We start from the raw sequence: 21962 nt of genomic DNA, 5'->3' as shown, positions 1-21962 counted from the left end.
ATAAAATCACTTTTCTAATAAGAATTACCTATTGCCTTAAAGTAGTTTCATAGCATAATCCTAATTATAAGAGGGATCCACTGTTCATGGACAACCTTCTGCCTTGACTGTCCCCCCAAGTTCTGGATACTCTTTAGTTCAAACCCCTTCCATTTTAAAAGGCTTTACATTTTTTTCCCCTTTAGTCACTATAGACTGGGGTTTTCTTTTCAGTTTCAAGCTGTTCCTGTTTGCTTTGATGATTCCTCACTCTTCTTTTCTGCTCTGGACAATGTCTAGGTGCTTGCGGCTAGTCTCATTGGGTAGGAGAGGTAGCCCTTCCCTGTCTGATTGCTTCACAGCGCTGTTTTGAGGTGATGCTGAAGTTGTATCACAGTTACCATTACAGGTGTGTGTGTGGGGGGGTACACATACATTCACACCATCTGTATACATATCTCATAATGACTGTTAAGTTCTGTGCATTACAAGCTTTCATAAGAGTTTACTTGATGTACTTTTACAGTAAAGTAGTTGGTTTAGCTGCTTACTTTTGGAGATTTAAACCTTCTGATCTCCCCTTGGTGTCTGTACCCTGATTGTCATAGTTGTCTTTTTAGAAAACATAGTGTTTTGGTTTTTAGTTATTTGTGTTTTTAAATGACGCTTACTCTTAAAGGTGCTACCGTGATGCCATGGGGTGTAAGCAAAGGAGCAGCTCTGTCTCCATTTCTAACACATTTGAACATTTGGGGTTGGCAATACTGTCTAGATTTCTAAATCTAGAAATCTATTGCCAACATCTTATTTAGGGCTCATTTGCTCATACTGGTGACATTCACATGGGCTATAATATTGTACATCTCCTGTGAAGACATTATAAATCGTTATTGCCCTCCTTCACAAAATAATACAAAACCAATGTACATTTCTCACCTGACAATGTTCAGCTGGAAAAGGCTACATGCAGTGGCTCCCTAGTAATTGCTGTTAGATTAGTGTACATAGTTACTAAAGTCAGCTAATTATTCCAGTTAAAATCACTATCTGTATTTTGAATGCTGTTTAAATTTGATTTTAGGATCTCTGAACCTATATTTGCTGATGAATGGTAAAACATGTTACCTAAATTGTCCTTTGTTCTGATAGATGGACCACTAGATCTGGGTACCTCTATCAAAAGCAGAGAGAGAAATCTAGTTAACTGTCTCTATTTTGAGTTTAGTTTTCCTGTCTCTTCATTAGAGCCTTCTATTTACAAACAAAACCAGTTAATTCTGTTAAATGTTTGATCTGTCATAACATAAGATATACTAGCTTTCACAATTGTGGCACTGAGTCATCAATGAGTGAGGCTTAGCACCACGCTAGTAACCTACAGATGTCTCCCTTGAGAGCTACCTAAAGTAGTGTCTGTGGATCTGCCTACTAGAAGAAAGGGATTTTTGAGATAAGTAAACACATTTTCCTATTCCAGTTAGCACATGATCGGTAAACTGATATAAGATCCATGGTGATACTTTCCATTTCTAATTTGATTACTTTGATCAGAATCTCCCCATCAAAAATAAACAATGCGTTAAAAGAGCAAAGCCCTTCCTGGTTTCTCATGGTCTTAGTTATATTTAATATCACTGGCTTTCCTGGTGGACTGAAAAATGTTCTGGAGTGTGAAAAGGTGTGGATATTAAAATAATGACAAGAAATTTCTTTTAATTGAAACAATTTTAGTTTTAACTGTACAGCTTTATTTCAGAAATGGTAATAAAGATAGAAGCTAAGGGCTTGTCTGCACTAGCGAGCTTACAGCAGAGCAGCTGTGCTGCTGTAAGATGGCTCATGTAGCCGCTGTAAGCCAATGGGAGAGAGCTCTCCCGTCGACATAATAACACATCGCTATGAGCCATGGTAGCTATGTTGGCAGGAGAAGCTCTCCCAACGACTGTCCACCCTGCGCTTCTGTTGGTGTAATTTATGTTGCTCAGGGGGTGTTTTTTCACATGGGTGATGTAGACAAGCCCTAAGCCAATGAGTGAGTCCACTTTTGATTGTAAGCTCTTGAGGCAGGGGCAGTCTTTGTTCTGTTTGTACAATGCCTAGCATAGTGGGGTCCTGGTCCAGGACTAGGGCTCCGAGGTGCTACAGTAATACATACATTAACAGTAATTCAGAATATATGCATTCTGCTGCTATGCTTTCTCACCTAGAATAGTATATATATAGAAGACAATTACTCTTGAACTTCTAAATTGAAGTCTGAATTTTGTCTAAATTTGACTTGATTTATGTTTAACATTCTTTTGGATCTTATCTTTGTATATTTCTTTTCTTGAATTAATGTATAGCTAACTGAATTCTAGTATAATTTTTGGACCATGTCATCTAGTTTTAAATTATGCTGGTATTAAATGGGTGTGTTAATGTTAGGCACATTTGAACTTGTTTCTTTGAGCAGACTGCAGTGCAAACACTTATTACTTTGTGTGTGTGTGTGTGTGTATATATATATATGCAGGCTTATGTTTTTTTTAAAAAATACTTTTACTACTAAAAATATTTTAAACCAGTGTGTTAGGTCTTGAGTCGATTAAAACAAAAGTCTGGCATCTGCTTTGCTCCAAACCCTTTGTCTTCAGTCATACGATCACATTGCTGAAGCTGTGGGAGCTATTTTGTGTGGAACTTGGGGCAACTTTTAATAATGCCCTTAATATGTAACCGACTTATTATTCAAAAAAAGCTTGTTTAATTGGAAACCTCTAAATTTTCTAGAAAGTGACTGTCATAAAAGAAAATTGCACCCACTTTGTTCATTCCCGTGGCTCAAAATTCAAAAGATGAAAGGATCATTATGAATGAAGTGTGAAACTTGTTTGAGAATAAGTTTTAAAATATAAATTCTATTCCCCTTTTCATCAAGACAGCAACCAAAAATAGCAAAGCATTTATCATACATTCATAGGAAGAGACATATGCGCAGTGGAAGCAAATAAGGTTTGGGCCTCGACGGTGGAGTGTACTTTTGCCAACTCTTGCAATATTTGGTATTTTTCTTAAAGCCCCAACTCCTGGAATCATGTAATTGATTACATGAAAATCTCAACATACATTTAAAAGAAAAGTATCTAGCTCTCCTGGTTGCAGAGGAAAAACTTGAAAATGTGACCGTAAAGGCTCAAAAAACAGATGGTAAGTAAAAAGACCCCAAATTTTATTGTTTTAAACCAAACTCATGATTTTTAGCACCTTTTGGAACTGGGAGTATGATGTGTGAAGCTTCAATTTGATGCAAAAGAAAAGGGGATTTGAAGAGGCAAATTAGTGTATTGACTATGTCAATCCTGCATATTGTGTATTGACTGTCAATCCTGTCAATAGGGCCCGACCAAATTCACGGTACACTTCAGTAAACGTCAGTCATAGGATTTAAAAAGGGTAAATTTCATGATTTCAGCTATTTAAATCTGAAATTTCATGGTGTTGTAATTGTAGGGGTCCTGACCCAAAAAGGAGTTGTGGAGGGTAGGGGTCGCAAGCTTATTGTAAGGGGGGTTGCACTATTGCTACCCTTACTTCTGGGCAGCTGCTGGCTGGGAGCCCAACTCTGAAGGCAGAGCTGCTGCCAGCAGCAGCATAAAGTAAGGATGGCATGGTATGGTATTGCCATCCTTACTTCTGTGCTGCTGCCTGCAGAGCTGCGCCCTTAGTCAGTAGCCGCCACTCTCCGGCTGCCCAGCTCTGAAGGCAGCAGCGTGTGGTATGGTATAGCCACCCTTACTGCTATGCTGCCGCTGGCGGGGCGCTGATTTCAGAGCTGGGCAGCGTCCAACAGTCACTGCTCTGCGGTCGCCAAGATCTGAAGGCAGCACCAAAGACAGAGTGGCAATACTGCAACACCCCTAAAATAACCTTGTGACCCACCTCCCCCACAATTCCCTTTTGGATCAGCACCCCCAATTTGAGAAATGCTGGTCTCACCTGTGAAATCTGTATAGTAAAGTGTAAAAGCACACGCACAAGACCAGATTTCATGATCTGTGACACGTTTTTCATGGCTGTGAATTTGGTAGGATTCTATGCATAAATCCATGCAGATGATTTGATATTTAAATTTATTTTAGGATTTTTTTTTCTTCTGGTTAACTGGGTCCATCTCTTCTCCCAGTACCCTCTGGGCCCAGAACTATATTGAAGAGACCCCCACATACTATGGTGGCTCTAGGACCCAGGTGGTGCCTCCCCTCCACCCCACAATCGAGATTGGGAGGGGCGGGGGAGGTTTGTAGAGAGGAGCCAGCTAGAGACTCCAGATGGTAGGATAAGGAACAGCTAAGCTCTTTGGGGTAGGGACTGTCTTCTAGCATTGTGTTTCTACAGTGCCTAGCACCATAGTGCCCCATTCTTGGGTGCCCCTTAGGGAGTGCCGTAATAAACACAATTAATAATAATTTATTATTAAACCAGTATTGTGGAATGTTGTAATCTGGCCTACATTTTGATTCTGGGCTTCCACACCACCAGACACATGAATGATGTCACCTCTTAGCCATAGAGTTGCTCTGAGTAGTGGCTTAAGAAATGCCAGTTATAATTAAAGCTTTTATTTTTCTAAGTAACTTGTGTGTGTTCATGCAGAACTTTTCTTACCTTTTGAACTTTCAAACTGCTGGACTGAGGAAAATGAGCATCATTTTCTTTTATGCTTGGGACTATAAAAGGATTCTTCAATCCTTCTATGCAACCTAAATTGGCTGCATAGTTGAATATGTTTAAAGGCTATTTTTGAGTCATAATCATATTTAAATAAGCTGTTTTTAGCCAATTGCCATCTAATTAGATGTTCTTTGGATTGAATATGAAAATAAGTGCTGTTCTAACTAGAAAACTGTACTTCACTGTTTTTCTTAGTGTTGCCTGTCCCATGATCCAGATTTTTTCAGACTACTGTTTTGTTTGTTAGAAACCATGCAAATCAGAGAACAGTTACTCTGTATACAAGTAAATAATTAGTCCAAAAATTCTTCTCTTATGGGCTTAAATTTCAGCTTTTAAATGTTTTTTTCATGAATCAGGAACTGCAGTGGAAAAGGTTGTCTCATATCCCTCCCCTCCCCCCCGAGTTTCCTTACTGGTTCTGCACCACCTGAATCTAGTGTCATTGTGAATGTATCTTTCATTGTAGTACAAGATGGTGTGATGGCATCTTCCATACATCTTTGTTATGTATGGAGGGTTGGAATAATACTGTTGTGATGTTGTCCAGTGGGGGGCAATTTGTTTATGGTACTCCTTAAAATGAACATAATGGTATTGTTTCTTTATTTTAGGCCTGGATGTTATGAGTATAAGCCAGGAAGGAACAGATTTGTTCTGAGGTGTGCTCGCAGAATGTTTTGGTCAGGTACTTAAGAATTATTTGCGTAGCCCTCCTGGCTAGTATAAGATAATTAGGTTTAATTGGGGCTTGGGTTTCAATAAGCTGGCTGGGAGTCGGTCCTAATAAGACTGAGGTGATGCTGGTTGTTTGAGAGAAGTAGTGAGTAGGTATGAATGGTGACTGCCTTCATGATTGAGGCATCTTGCCTGTTCCTAGTCAATGAAGAGCATAATTTCAGGGTATTACTGGATCCCTATTAGTTCCTGGAATTCCAAGTGGCTTTGGTAGCCAGAAGTGCCTTTTTTGGTGTCTGCAGTAACTGATTATCTGATGTGGACCGTGCTGTAAGCATCTGTGCTTTTGTAACCTCTAAATGAATGCGTTCTATCTACAGCTACCATATGAAAATATCTTGGATATTACAGCTGACACTGAATGCAATGAGTTGTCTCTTTGCTTACTTATATTAAGTGAATAGAACATAAACTTGAACGCTGGCTGTATTATTTAGCTGGTGCTTGTAAACTAATTTTTGTACTATTTTAGCATGTCCTCTCTGGCTGGCTGCCATGGGCCGACAGCAGGAGTCCCAGAACAAATGCTAAATAGCAGCTATGAAACTGACAAGAATGACAGTTTCACTGCTAGTGGGCTCCCTGTTGTGAAGCTGAGCCCTGCCCCTCATCAGGCTCACAGTTTAAGCTGTCAGCTGTGGGTGGGGCTCCTGCTTTGAGCCCTGCTGCCAGGGTAGGGAGCCGGGCTCGGGCTTTCTCCCCTTCCTCACTGGGAGGTGGCAGCGGGGCTCCAGGCTGCCAGCCAACAAGCGATATAAGTAGCACAGGGTCTACATGGACACTGCGTTGCCCTAACTACGTGGACCTAAGCACTACGCTTCTCAAAGAAATGGAGTTATTAGATTGATGTAGTGGGCAACTTACATCGGCGGGAGCACCATTCTAGTGTAAACACTTACATAGTTAGGTTGAGTAAGCTGACTTACGTCAACCGAACTCTGGAATGTAGACCAGGCCTGAGTACCTTTCCCAGACCTGAAGAAGAGCTCTGTGTAGTTCAAAAGCTTGTCTTTCATCAATAGAATTAGGTCCAATAAAAGATATTACCTCCCTCACCATGTCTCTCTAAAGTTACTATTTGTTAATTTGTACATTATTTTGTTAATTACATTACATTACTAACTTTGATCAAATTTTCATGTGTGTACATCTGTTTTAATTTTGGCATATACATTCTGTACAATAGTTCTACAGGGGATAAAACATGGTTTTAAACTGCTTAATAAACAAATGCTTAGAATAAATAAAACATTGGATAAGACACAGAACCTAATTCCTTATTTTTAATAATAAAGGCAGAAGAGTGAAATTAGAGGGCTTTGAGACCTTACGTTATTTTTGAAGTATTTTGCAGAATGTTAACACCCACTACCAAATTTAATTTTTATCCATATGAAATATTGTTAGAAAAACAAGCTGTTTTTTTCTCTTCACCTGCAGAGCAGTTAATTATTATGCACCCCCTTAAAAATAGCAAATAAGGAAATCCCATCTTGCCAAGAATAAAACTGGGTCAATTAGAATAGCAAGGTTATTTCAGTTCAAGATTATAGCATGTGTCCAAGTGAATAAACAACAAATGAAAGTTTCTCTTAATTTGCAGTTTTTGACGTATTCTTCTCTACTCTTTTCTCTCTTCTTCCCCCCCCTGCCTCCTCCGCCCCCGGTCCTTTACCAGCTAAGAACTGGAAACCTTTGCATCTTATAGTAATATGTATTGGACTGTGCAGCAACCTTCTTGGAATGTTGGACTGTCCAGCCAATGAAAGGGTGTGTGTGTGTGTGTGTATACACACCCCCTTCCTCAACCCTGAATTGCTTTATTTCTTTAAAAAACGAGGAGTCCCTGTGGCACCTTAGAGACTAACAAATTTATTTGGGCATAAGCGTTTGTGTGCTAGAACCCACTTCATCAGATTCATGCATGCATGAATCTGATGAAGTGGGTTCTAGACCACGAAAGCTTATGCCCAAATAAATTTGTTAGTCTCTAAGTTGCGACAGGGACTCCTCGTTGTTTTTGCTGATAGACTAACACGGCTACCACTCTAAAACCTTTATTTCTTTAGTAACTTGTGGTGATGCACACTAATGCTAAGGTCTGCAGCTCTGTTACAATGGGTATTGCAACTTAGGGACAGAACCAAATCTGTCAGAATTGACAGCATTTGAATGTCCTACCACAGTAGTTCACTACAGCTTTATTTGCCTCCACAGTGACAGGCACAAACAAGCAGATCTCTCTGCTTCAACGCTTTTTCTAAGGAAAACGCTAAACTTTATTTCAGTTTCCTGACTATTTGGCTCAATAATTTGGCTGATTAATTCCCAGCTGGTTGCCAGGGCTGAATTTCCCTTTTCTCACAGTGCAGTTGGGTGAATGATTCGCAGCACCTGGTTACATTGTTCACCTTCCTGGAGTGTAACATGGAATATAAATGAAGAAAAGACCAGATTATTTCTGTGGCATATGTGCATACATATAAATAGGAAAATTCTTCCTTTGGGGAGGAAGGCCAGCAGAGTACCGTTTTAACCACGGTCAGGTCATCTGCAGCTGTCCTAAACAATAGTTTATATACCCCTCCTCATTTTCTCTAGTAAAATGTAATAGAGGGATGGGGGGAAATATTGGGCTGTCATCACCTGCCGCTTCTGTGGATTTCCATAGGCTAACTACTGGGCTGTCATTTCCAACTGACTCTGTGGGTCACCACACTTTAACGTCCAGGATATTGTCCCCAGCGTCTGCCTTCCCTTCCAATCTGTAAGCAGCTGGCCGTGAAGTAATGAGAGGGCCAGTAACCCAGGTGTGGAAAAACAAGTAGGCAGTAGGAGGCCCACCATTTATCTTTCTAGTCCCACTGTACACCATTTTATTAGGCCAGAAGATTCCTTTGTGTGCGCCAATCCATATTCAACGTGGTGTCACTAATGGAATTAAACATGGCTGTCTTTCCTGGTGACCAGGGTTCAACATTTCTAAGTGGGGAAGACTTTCCGTTGAAAGTCTGCTGTACAGGCCCTTCTCAGGCAGCTAACACCAGGCAGGCATCACCTCCGCCCTCTCCTTTGGCTATGAAAGCTCTGAGGTGGCATCATACCAACCCAATAAAAAAGAAAATATTCTGAACTGCTGTCTGACACTGTGAGTGCCTCCACATGCTTTCACAAGGAGGGATAGTATTGCAGGTATGGTCCCCCTCAACCTAAAGATCTTATGACCTAACTGGGTTTTTCCTGGGAAACTGTGTGGGTTACAAATGTTACAAGGGGCTTTGAACCTTGAGATTAGGCACTTAGGCAAATGAGTTTCTAAGTCTTAGTGCTACAGTGGGAAGCTTCATGGACAGCTGAGGCTTCTCACAGTAATTGGAAATGTCTGTTTACAATTTTTGGCTCCTGACAGACACTATAGAAAGAAATACATGTAATATAGCTAGTTGAAACTGAAGTACACAAGAGGAAAGACCACTCTGCAAGTTGTAACTAGAATAAGTACAGGGTGCTGAGGTAAAGTCAGCAGTGGCTCTCAATTGGCAGACGGAGGGGGAACCAATGGATGGAAGGAAAGAGAAGGGTAACATGCTGAAAGAATTCATAGATATTTGGGTTTTTTTATAGTACATATCAAAATTACACTGCCTTATTTTTGGTAAATTCTGCTGCATTTACTGAATCTTCTAATAAGAGGGTAGAACTAACATTTAAAAAACCAAAGATCTACTGTGGTTTTAAAAGACTGTGCAGACTCTGCTCAAAAAATTAAAACAAAGTTTAAAGAATCTTTATAAAAATGTTTGGATGAGTAATATTCATCCATTAAAATATAAAAAATAAGTCTTTTCATGCCACTTTTATTATGAGATTTGGCACTCAAGTGGCCTTGGAGAATCTGCCTGGGCTGTGGGCTCAAGTTTGGGAGGCATCTGACGTAAAAGTATTGGAGAGCTAACTCACTCTTTAAGTCTTTGCAGGCCATTTCTTCCCCCCCCCCCACCCCTGCAAATAATTAATTTAGGCTCCATTGTTTTGCCCTGATAAGTGTAACCTCCTCCATTCTCCCTACTTCTTTCTCTCCTCCCTCACAGTTTACCTAAAATGCGGCTTCTGAAGTATAATATACTACTTCCCTTTCTCCAGCCATGGCGCTCACTACTTGAATCCTATCACTGCCTCTCTTACTGCAGAATATTCATGCTCCTTGTCTTCACGTAAACCTCCACTATAACTTCCTCCTCCCTGTATTTTGCTCACTGCTTCCTTCTTTTCTTTCTCCCACTACTTTGATTTTATGGGTTCATTTCTGCTATCCCTATACTTGGAACAGTCTGCCAAAAGCTTCTTCTCCTTATCCCTTCTTAAAACTTACTTCCAGGAAGTCAGCATATGTCAACCCTCGTCTATGCCAGGAAGATGTTTTTTTTTTTTCCCCTTTATAACCTAAGGTTTGAATTTAAACTGATATACCTATACTGGTATCATCCTTTGTGTGGATAATCATCTTCTGGCGTATGAGTGGCTTTTTTCAGTTTAGTTGTTTGCTTGGGAAAGGGTTTAAGCTAAACTGAAAAGAGAAATTCTGATACCAGAATAATACTGTCCATACAGGGATACAAGCTATTTAACTGCATTTGTTTTCCCTGGTAAAATTTTCCTGCGTAAGGAAGGTCTTAATTTCCTCACCAGCATTCTCTGTTGGTTGACCTTTAACTGGATGGTTTTGGTATATTTAGGATTCTTTCACTGCAGATGGGGGAAATGAAAAAAAATTGAGGTCATAAAAATATCTAGGTAGCTTGAATTAGCTGGTAGATTACTTCAGCATATACATAGTTCTTTATTTCTTTCAGGTATTCACCTAAACCAGCCACTGTGTCCTGATGCATGAGCTCCAAGGAGAAAATGTTGCACTTTACATATAAATTATCATGTTATATTTGAAGAGGACCAAGAATTTCCAAAACTAAAATAATTTTAATAGTGCTTCCTTGGTCAAACAAACCTCAAAAGCCAACATTGAGGTTTCTCTTCTGGCCTTTTCTTTCAGAAAGATATAGTTTAAACTGACAAGAATTCAGAGGAGACTAATACAGTGATTAGGGGTCTGGAGGGATTGTTCTATGAATTAAGATTAAAATAGTTTACACGGGTGTGGACTGGCTAAATAATTATATCAGATGGGGTGGACCTGGACATATTGGTCTATAAGTATCTTGAAGATGTGAACACCAAGAAAAAAGAGTAAATTGTTCAGAGTGGCACAAAGGAGTGGAACAGGGCATAGTGTGACTAAATTAAGCAAAAGAAAATTTAGACAGAATATTAGGAAAAACCTTCCTAACAGAAAGATGTATTTGATTATGGAAAAGTCTCCCAAAATAAGTTGTGGAAAGATCATTGAGACTGTTAAAACTAGGCGTACAGAGGACTGAAAAACAGAATGCATAGAACAATCCTACGCTACAAAGGAGGGATGGGCTACATGACCTAATTGGGTCTCTTCTGTGTCTAACTACTGGGACAATAGTGTGGCTTAAACAGCTCAAAATCCTCTTGGAGTTGATGTCCCCTGGCTCACATAGAGGATGGACCAGTCCAGCAGCCTACAATGGTGTAATCAAATCACAGGAATGAATTGATTATATTTTATAAATTTTGTTGTGCATGTTCCCCCAGTTCTCACAACAAACTTGTCATTAAGATTAATTTAGATTTCCTGCTTCATATATAGGATTTATTTTAATTATTTCTATTTTTATCCCATTTAATTTTTATGATTTGTATTGTGGTACCATCCAAAAACTGCATTCAGGATCAGGGTCTCACTGTGCTAGGTGCTTTACAAACACAGGACTCCAATCTGCAAGTAGTTATTTCCCCAGTCCTGTACTGAGGAAGTAAATGGGGACTCCACATGTGGTCTCTGGGTGGATAAATGTGAGTAGCTGTAGGGTCCTGTGTCCAGTTCTGGTGTCTACATTTTAAAAAGGATCTGAAAAATAGAAGGTGCATAAAAGAGCCATACAAATTATTTGGGGGCTGGGCTTTACAGTGAGACACTTTATATATAGTCTTTTTTAATGAGTTTTTAAGTCTTGACCCGTCTTAGTATTTGTCTTGCCATTTTCTACTTTTATATTTAATCTTATCCTTATCTAGCTGTTCGAAGTATACCCTTTTTAATGTAATCCTTGTCTTTTACTATTGCATATTTTACCCAAGTCATTTCTATTTTTAAATTTTGTTTTGAACTCTTGCCTGTTTTCAAGGTGGATGACAGATGAATGATGGAAAGTTTGTTGCTGCTGAAGGTGTTTGAATTGCTGCTGAACTTGATAGAATGCAAGGTAAATCAGAAGAGTAGATTAATAAAGTCCAGAATCAAGGTGCTGTGCCACTGGGGAAGCCGTGGCCTTTGAAAATTGTCCTGTAGTATATTGCCTATGTTGTACTGAAGTATGATGGAATAAATGAGTGAGTGCTGTCATCTGAGGACTTTAATAGAAACTCTGTGTATTTAAGTAAAATTTTAAACAAATAGACTGGTGAAGATTGAAAATTGTGTTTAACATAGAGGAACTTCTGCATTGCTATTGAATATAAAAATTCATATCCAGTTCTCCTCTCAAATCCTTGGAATTCTGAAATGAAAAGAATGGTTACCTCTTTTACCACCTGAAGATATGCCAGAATGTATTTACCTTACTTGATGTATATATTCCCTGTGGTAGAATTAAGGGAGTAAATGTTATGCTTTGAGTGGAAAAAAGAATCATAAGAGAGATCTTATGAAAGAGATGTCATATATTTGATAAGTTCAGCTGTGCACAAATCTTGGTTTTTATTAATCCTGAAGTATTTTGAGATTAATCTTAAATTTTGTCATCAATGGCCAGTTCGCCACACACTCCTATACCAACCCCTTGAGACCCTCTCCCCCCCCCCTTTTTTTTTCTTTTTTTTTTTTTTTTTTACAAGAATACAAGAGCACAAAGGCATCTTCCAAGTGATTGCCCTTGCATGGGTTAAGTATGTGTTTGTAAATGGTCGTTAGTCAGGAATAGTTACGGAACAAAAATGTAGATAGCTTCTTGCAGGTTACTAAAATCATTATTTTCAGCTTTGAGAAAAATGCTTTGGGTGTTTGCAGCTTTACAATTTAATATACTGGCACATCAAGATTTTCAGTTTATTTTTACAGTAGGATCTTCAGAGATCTTTCCTTACAGCTTAGTCTGTTCTCTTTCCTTCCCTCCCCCAAATATTTTCTCAAACTGTGTTTTATGTACTATGACACTTACTTTGATTAACAATGTTTGAAAAATACATAGGAAATAACTCCTCAGGTTTTTTTAGCTCAAACAGATTGAAATGCTGCACAAATCTCTGGAACTGAACAAAAGTGCTAATCAAGTTTCAAAATTTTAAATCAACCCCTGTGATTAGTAGTTTGGGAATTAAGAGGACGAGCTCTTCCGAATTTGAGGGAACAACCATTTTCGTTGCCAACTAGGGCTGACTCTAAATGGACCAGCTGTCCATATTAGGAGCAGAGGGTTGCTAAGGTTACAGTGGCTGTTTGAAGAAGAATGCAGCTGAGAGGGCAAGTTCTTGATGTGTGAGCTGAGGGAAGGAATTTAGTGTGATCATGCATCAGCCCTCCTAATCACATGTTCAAAAAGTGCTGTGTGGGCGGTATGTAGAAACTACAATTCTGTGTGCTGGCACTTGTGTGTGGTTACAATAATTTTGTTTTTCTAGGAGTCAGATTCATTGTAGTTTTATCATAAAAATGTCATGGTTTTGTTTTGGGCAAGGGGTAGAGAGAAAAGCAGTCTAAATTCAACATAATTTGAATAATTAGTCTGTGAATGTATTTAATTTAATTATAAAAAAATTCTTATACTTAAACACTTATCATAGACAAATATATAAAGTACACTTTTTTTAATACCTTCAGCTCCACCATTCAGGATTGTAGATTTTATTCACCTTTCATATTCAGGCCACAGCTCCAACCAAAACAATTTTCCAGTACCGTTACTTCCCACTTGCATCTCCTTCGCTGTAGTTTTTGGTCTGTTTTAGTTTGATATTGGCAACACTGCTTTTTTCCCCTCAAGTACTTGTTCTCTTTTTGTTATGACTGATGCCAGATAGATGAAAGTGCAGGATTATGCTCAGTGACCCAACTCAGCTTTCTTAACTGTTAAAATGCCCCTACTGTCTCTCAAGTAGTCAAAATGGGAAGCTAGTTGCTGTTAGATCTTCATGTGCTGGAGAATGCAAGGCAAGGACTCAGCAAGACATCTTGAAGAAACAGTTAATTTGAAGAAAGGCTGCATACGTGGGGATGTATGGGAAAGAACATCATGACCCTTCTGAATCTTCTTTCAAGGGTTTCTGTCTTTTTAAACTACTCTGTTTCCATGGGAGAAGTTTCCTCCTCTGAAACCTGTTACTTTTTCTCTGTTCTATTTCCAGACTCCTAGTGAATTTTCCAGTCTGGGCTAATAAGCACAAATCTGGTTTTTCCTCATTAATTCTTAAGAAGTTCACCCCTGTGGGCCAGCTCCAAGAGGCTTGCCTGCACAGCCAGCAATTACTGGTTTGAAGCAAAATTTTGATACAGAAGAGATGTTGCATGTGATGCCTTATCCCAAGATAACCTCATAGCAGCAACACATGCTCTCATGACCGTGAACTCAATTGCAGTCCCCTTTACACAGGGCTTCTCCGGAGCTTGTGCAGTATGTGACGGCACTTACCTATTTTCAGCATTTTACACCAGCCCTGCCGCCTTTATATTGCCCTAAAGTGGTGAATGGACTCTAAATCGATACTGTTGTTGTTTTTTTCAGACTTCTACACCACAAATTGTAGAAAATAATCTAAAGAATTTGGCATCATTCTAGGACAGAGGTGGGCAAACTTTTTGGCCTGAGGGCCACATTGGGGTTGCAAAACTGTATGGAGGACTGGGTAGGGAAGACTTTGCCTCCCTAAACAGCCTGGCCACCCTTCCCCCCCCCCCCCCGTCTCCCCTCCCGTCTCCTGACTGCCTCTACCCCTATCCACCCCCCTGTCCCCGGTCTCCTGACAGGCCCCCGGGGACTCCCATGCCTATCCAACTGCCCCCTGTCCTCTGACTGCCCCAGAACCTCTGCCCCATCCAACTTCCCCCTCCCCCGCAACCTTCACATGCTGCTCAGAGCAGTAGGAGATCGCCGCCCAGACAGAGCCAGCCGCGCTGCCCAGAGGAGTGGCGGGCCAGAGCGCTGGCAGCGCGACGAGCTGAGGCTACGGGGGAGGAGGGACAGCAGCGGCGGGGCTGGTGGCTACCCTCCCTGGCTGGGAGCTCAAGGGCCGGGCAGGACGGGCCCGCGGGCCATAGTTTGCCCACCTCTGTTCTAGGAAGCCACTCTAGCCAGAAAAAAGACAAAGGTCAAAGTAAGAACTACTTAAGCCTAAATAGGATACTAGGCTTAATAGGATTTGCCACATCTGAGCAACCAATGGTCCTTCTTTTCTTTCACATTTTATTCTACCACAGTGTCTACTACTAAATTATTCAGCTGAAGCCTAGAGAAAGAATCTAGTGCCAACAAGTAAGATAGACATCAACTAAGTTCAGAGGGTTGATTGCATTGTCACCTTATCTTCTGGAGGGAATAAGGTGCTTCTTAAAGGCTGCTCCCTTTGTTTTACTCAATAGCATTTTTTTCTATATGGTAGGTTTCTCATCTGTTTCCGTCTATCCAATTGCTGACACTAACTTAGTGTCTGGAGGGCTTTCCAGTTCTATCTGAACATGCATCTGTGTTCTGTATAGGCCACCCAAAAACGTCCGCATTTAGAACACTAGTTTCTTGCCCAGAGAACTGAGTGGATTCCCATGCAGCCTATCTGCTGCATTATATAGCAGGAATCTGACATAATGTAGTCACACAATACAGCCCCTCATTTTGCAGACCTTCTTTGAGGTGTCAGTATTTCAGTGGAAACCCTGCGTTTCACTGAATATTGATAAATGCCACAGTGGAACAGTGATTTTGGTGGGAGTCGGGAAAATTACAAGATTTATTTTAAGTTACATAGAAGCCTGGCTGTATTTTCTCCAGACACTACAGAGTTTGCACTTTTTTTCATTGGGCTGTTTTTGGTAATAGGGTCCTTAAAGCACATGGACTCTGGGTATAAATCTGTCCCATCTAGGTTTCATAAAGTTGGGGTTCCAAGTAAAGACAATGTTAACCACTATCATAATAGTCAAACAAATAAAAAGCAAATAAGGCAATTAAAAAAAAGTTGCTGGAGGGAAAGGAATGAGAGAAATATAACAGATGTGGGGCCAACTATGATTGTTCTTTTCTAAGGGAGGAGATGATAACTTACACTATTTGCAGGCAGATAAAAATATTTTAGGCATTTAAAAAAAGAAAAAGTGAAATAAGTACTGGGATGAATTTCAGGGTATAGTAGATTCCATACTCTGGAACCCTCCTCAGTAAAGGCATGTTTGTTTTACCAACCTGAGATGCAAAGATGGTTCACTGAAAGGCTATTGGTGTATGACTGCAGACACCTGTCAAAATGAGGCCTCTGCGTCTAATATAGCTTGGGCCTATAGCATTAAAAGTTTGAAAAACCAACATTGTCAGTTTATAGTCCATCCGTCAACTTAGGGCAATGTAAAGAAGGCAGGACTGGTGTAAAATACTGAAAATAAATGTGTGCTGTTGCATACTGAACAAACTGGAAGCTCTGGAGAAGCCCCATGGACAGGGAATTGCAATTGAGTTTATGGTCATGCGATCATGTGTTGCTGCTACAAGGCTACCCTGGGATAAAGAAAGATGTAGTCTGTGCAAATTGTGCAACTGTAAATTTGTTCCATGTATAATATGGCAACTGTTGTGGCAAACTGAATGTACCTTAAAAGGGGAATGTTTGAAATGCGGATTTCATAACTCATTAACTCAATCCTTTAAAAACACATTTTTTCCTTAGCTCTGTGAGAGCACCCAGTACTCAAGTATTTTTCATTAAGTATGTAGGTTGACTTATAAAATACACTCCTTATATGCTACTTAAGTATTTTTGCAACACAAAAGAATTTGGTGTTAAACAAGGTTCAGTAAAAGGGATGTAACTAAACAAATAGCAAGTAATCTTAATGACTAAAAAGTCTAAGACAGTTGTGGATGAAAACAAGAGATGTCAAAACTGAAGGAAAATCAATTACAATGTAACTAACCTCTAGATAATTTTAAAAAAATCTTTTTTTAGGCACGACCTATTACATAATCCAAAGCCAAAACAAAAAACCTCTTGCTCTCAAATTTAATTACTGTGTTATTGGAAGAAGTCAGCTAGTGGTGATTTGAATCAGTAAATGCTGTTAGTGATGTGACATTCCATATTCTTGAGATCAGAGCTAGTTTACTGTTAGAAAACTGATTTTAGAAGTATATGAGAAGCTCGTTAAGGTGGGACAACAGTGGGGATTTCACCCTCTGAAGCCAATCATCCAAGTACGGTAGAAGTGTATTTCTTGTCATCTTGGATGTGCTGCTACTACCATCAGATATCTTGTGAAAACTCTTAGGTTGTAGGCAGACGGTAGTGATAGTGGTTGAACTGAAGAGATATTCCAGTGGTTCCAAACCTGCAGCCTAATCAGCACACAGCTGTGGCCCATATGACCTCCTCAGAGCCATACAGGTAGTATTGGATGAGGCCCACAATGGTAAATTAATTGAGAACCACTGATGTATTCTGGGGGCTGGGTGAATCACTACTTGAAAATAAGCTTCCTGAAGGTTAAGAGCAGAAAACCAATTCTGCTTCCAAAGAGTTGATTATGGAAGCTAGTGTCAACATTCTGAATTTGAGCTGGTGTATGTATTCTAATTGTCTGAGGTCTAGGATAAGATGCACTCGCACGCACACCTTTTCTTTTTTTTTAATAGGGAAGTAGTGTGAATAGAATTCTTGAGTTGGTACTTCTGTTGCTTTCTAGTTGAAATAAGGAATCCACTTTCATCCCTCATTTTTTTTTTTCCCATGTAAGGTTGGTTCTTGAAGAGGAATGGGGGAGGGGACTAAAAAGGGGGCAAGGACTATAATGTAATGTTTTCATGCATAAGATACCTACATTTAAGAATATTTTATGCAGGAATTGTTTGGCAGAGAATAAGCCCTTTTTTCAACATACTGCTCTTTAAAAGAGTTCTTCAAGAGGCAGTGTCCAAGCAGCAATAGGGTTGTCATTTTTAGAGCTATGCTAATTTGAGTTCTCAATAATAGAGTTAAATATTAAGTATTAAAAATGGTCCATTCTCAGGCCCCTCCATGGCATTTTTCAAAGTGGGATGTTCACCATCTCCATGACAACTAGAGCCTTTGCTCTAAGGCTGAGCTCCAGAGCTGTCTGCCTACAAGCTGCGTGCACATGAGATTATTGCAGAAGCTTCTGCAGGATTCTTAAAAGATTATCAACAAGTGTGTCTCAAATTCTTCAATGGCTCTGAGGCTTTTCCTCAAAAAGACTAAACTTAAAAAAAAAAAAATTAGGTTGGCTTTCTGAGGAGGGTTTGGAGAACAGCACCTCGCCTTCTCACCCTCTCCAGAAATGGCAGACAGCAGACCACAGGAATTCAGCTCCCAGCCAGCACGTGGGCAAGGTCCATGTCAAGACAGTTGAGCAGACTGCATGGAAGCTTCTTTCATGGAGACCAGGCCAGAATCATTGTCAAACTTGGGGGTAAGTTTTTCCCCTTCCCCAAAATATGGGATCCCTTTTCTTTTCTGCTTGTCCTGAAGGCTGAGAGTTTTCACTGGAGACTCCTGAATCTTGGGGTAAGACATGGTCTCACCCCATGACAACCAGGAGGATGAAATTCCTGTTTCAAGCTAGTTAGTAGGTGTGGATTGTGAGATGGCTGAGAAGGCTACAAAGCATCTCCCCTTTCACACAAGCTATTTTACTTGCAAGGCCACAGCTGTCTCATTTCCTGTTGCCTCCCTGATACCAACGGGTCCCTTGTCTCCAGTGGCTCCAGCTCACACCTCATTCTGTGCAGTTGGTTCTTGCTCAGCTTGGACCCAGCAGCAAGGAGCACGGGGTAAAATGATTTGAATTCCCTCCTTGGGAGATGAGCCTACTATATCTCCCCTTCTATCCTCCAGAATTCACACAGGAGGTCATAAAGTGGCTACTCTTTTTTTCCTTGTAGAGAAATGAGGGATATATGCCTGCAGACTGTCCTTTCAATCTCTCTGGTAATGCACTTTCCCCCTCAGAGGGCTCCTCCCCACTTCTCTTGAAGGTTTGATCCAAGGTCTGGTGAAGAATGTTTCTCACAATCAGATCTTAAAAGGAAATTGCAAAGTCTTAACACGTCTCATGAGTGTCCCATCTAGGTCTCTAGGAGAAATCTCTAAAGTTGAGGCTTTTGAGCAAGATGCTCAGACTAAGCTTTCCATAGTTAAGCACAAATTGCACAGGGAGAGGATCTAACTTCACAAGTGCTTATGGATTTTTAGAAAATGAAACACAAACAAAATAACTTGCAAAGTTGAAGAGCCGTGTTGTTCATCCCCTTATTTGAGGGTGTGATTTTAAGATGGAGTGGCAATTCCCTACCTAAAGTCTTCATTAGTCTGCCTAAGGTTAAGCCTGTTGTGACTTTGTTAAAGGGCATAGTCATACCAGTTGAAGAGAGTAATCTTGCTAAACCCACAGATGAGAATAAAATCACTCAGACTAAACTTGGATACAGTAGTCTCAGCCTGAGCGTCTGGGTGTAGTCTTATTGTGGAGGTCTATGCTTAACTGTTAGCAGCTTGTGAGCATGTAGGGGAAAAAGAAAAACAATCTATTCTAAACTAGATTTCTTTATTAGCTTTTTTAGGACTGATGCTTCACCTGATTCTGACTTGCTGTATGTAATGTTGTAGCCATGTTGGTCCCAGGATATTAGAGAGACAAAGTAGGTGAGGTAATATCTTTTTATTGGTCTGAAGCTCTGTGTAAGCTCGAAATTTTGTCTCTCTCACCAACAGAAGTTGGTCCAATAAAAGAGATTACGTCATCCACCTTATGTCTTTGACTTGCTGAACATTCAAAGCTTCAAAGTTGTGTCCCGGGGGCAGCTATGGCTGCACTTGAAGAAACTGGAATTACAGGCTAAACTCTGATACCCTTCCAAATACCTTGTTGTGAGCATTTTGGGAGCATAGAAGCAAAGCAGACACTGAGACTTTAGACAAGGGGTTAAGTCCTTGCCAGTGAGAGACACTTCAAATTACCTTATTTCAGCAGATATTTCCTTTGAAGCAAATCCTCCTCCAGATTCCAGCATGGATATTACAAATTGGGAAGCGGCCGTTCTCTCTTGTGGACTTGGAAGACCAAGACTGGGATTCTCTGGAAAACCATCCAGCCTTCAAAGCTTCTTATTTTTTGGGTTTCCCAGTTTTGGGAAGAACTCCCTCCCCTGAGCAGGGATGCTTCAGGGTGGGCCCTGATCTAGAAGTGAATCACCTCCAGAGAATAGGAGCTTGAGATAATCAGGGAAGGATATTCAGTAGAACTCACTTATTGTCCTAGGGAGAAGTTTATCCTTTACTCACAGTAAATTAAAATAAATCCACACTATCAGCAAGAACCTTTATAGCATCAGAAGATGAAGCGTGCATAGTCCATCTCCCACACATTGAAACAATAAGAACCAGTTCTGTGAGAGATGAATATTTTGGAAGAAGTAAAAGATTCTTTGTGGTACAAATTTTAGATCTCTGGTTCCTCAGAAAGTCCAGAAGGAGATCATATATTCCAGTTAGAAATACTAAAATCCATCATTGCAGCATTTTCTTTCCAAGACTTTGGAATGTGAAAATAAAGCTCCCAGAGATCTACTGAAGATGTGATTGGGGAGACTCACCCAGAGATACTTTAGTCTCTGCTACAACAAAGTATTCCCTTTTTGGACTTGTAACGTCTACATGGATATTCACAATTCATCCCTTCCTTCAAGTGAAAGGGATACATGTTTACCCTTGTCTGGACAGCCTTCTTGTCATATTACACTGGACCCAGCAACCATTGCTAAAAAGCCATCAGAAACATGGCTTTGAGCAAACAGGTTTGAAGAGCCAATTACAGCCCTCCTAAAACTCCAGCATCTAAGTTATTGTCCGGGACAATCTCTTTATTTGGGGGAGGCAGGAGGGAGAGAAAAGAAAATAGTGTCTTATTTGCCAAACATTAGCACATTTCTCATAGGAAAAATCTGACTCAGCTCCTGGGCTAGTTGGTCTTGTGCGTATGCCTGGCACAATTCTTGCTTTGCTTCCAGCCAGCAATTGCAGCAAAATAGTATATAAAGTTCTTGGTCCAGATCCAGTATTGGTATCTCAATGAACTCATTCTTAATATTATTTAACGGCTGCCTGATGTTGAGTCTGGACGAACTTGTCATCTGCACAGATACCAGACCCCATGTAAAGGGAACATAGCTGGACCCCTCATTGACTTGGGAGAGGGATATAGCCCAGAGACGAGATATAGAGTATAACCTGTCTCGTTCTGTGAGCCATCAAGCATACACCTGCATTTCCAGCATTTTTGATTCTTTGGAAACAGTCTGTATGTGCCTGCAAAGGCTGAAGATCTTCAGCCCTGCTGGGAGAAATATTCTTGCTTGTGCCCTTGGCAGAAACATGCGTGTATGCTCACTTGCTCTCCTTCCCTCCCACCATGGTTCTACACAAAGAAGGAAAGTTGGCATCTGAAGATGAACTTAGAACCAAAGGAATGCAGTTTACAACAGCTAGCCTTTCTGTGCCTCACGGGTCAGACTTAAAGCCTATTTGTGAATCCGTTTGCATCCAACTCCATTTGGAAAGCCAAGAGGTACCATGTGAGATGCACACTCACAAGCGGAGGCTGTGGTCCCCATATCTTTGAAAGTGGGCTAAAAGTCTCTTTTTTTTTGTTTTCTTCCTATCCCCAACTCCCTGCAGCCACTGAGGATCAAAATGGTAACACAGATTGTGAAGGAGCAGACTACAGTGATTACACCTCATTAACCCTCACGGCTTGGTTCTTAGACCTGACCCATTGGAACATCGTCTCAGATCCCACCCCTGCCCTTCCCACCCAATACTGCAACAGGGACCCATCTTGAACAAATATCCAGTGCTGCCTAATCAGTCAGCTGGGAAACAGATAGGAAAGAATTACAGGTGCTCATTCTAAGAAGTTGATAAACATTCTCCTAGAGAGATAAGGTGGGTGAGGTAATATCTTTTATTGAATCAACTTCTGTTGGTGAAAGACACAAGCTTTCAAGCTACACAGAATTCAAGTCACATTCTGGGGTGCAGTCCAGCCCAGTGAGGGGTTGTCACTGTCTGCCCTGTTAGTGCCTCAAAATGCCTTCCTGCTTCTCAGCTCCTCAGAGCTAAGATCAAGCATAGGTAGTCTCTTGGCTTATCAAAGGCTGTGATCAAGCGTCTTGATG

The 21962-nt window shown here is 40.5% G+C and overlaps 1 protein-coding gene across 6 annotated transcripts in view; it reads left to right on the top strand.

Moving 5' to 3' along the window:
• The window catches only part of FRS2 (fibroblast growth factor receptor substrate 2), an 85604-nt gene that overhangs the window by 32731 nt on the left and 30911 nt on the right, over nucleotides 1–21962 (top strand). For 3 of the 6 annotated variants that reach the window (XM_048835808.2, XM_048835809.2, XM_048835803.2), the window contains one exon: nucleotides 11703–11780. The exons of the other annotated variants lie outside the window; for them this stretch is intronic. The gene's annotated coding sequence lies outside the window, so the exon portion shown is untranslated. The remainder of the gene's footprint in view (nucleotides 1–11702; nucleotides 11781–21962) is intronic. 6 annotated transcript variants of the gene reach the window in all.

Source organism: Caretta caretta, chromosome 1 (genome assembly GCF_965140235.1).
Source record: "Caretta caretta isolate rCarCar2 chromosome 1, rCarCar1.hap1, whole genome shotgun sequence".
NCBI classification, from domain to species: Eukaryota; Metazoa; Chordata; order Testudines; family Cheloniidae; genus Caretta; species Caretta caretta.
This window is presented reverse-complemented; position numbering and strand designations above follow the sequence as displayed.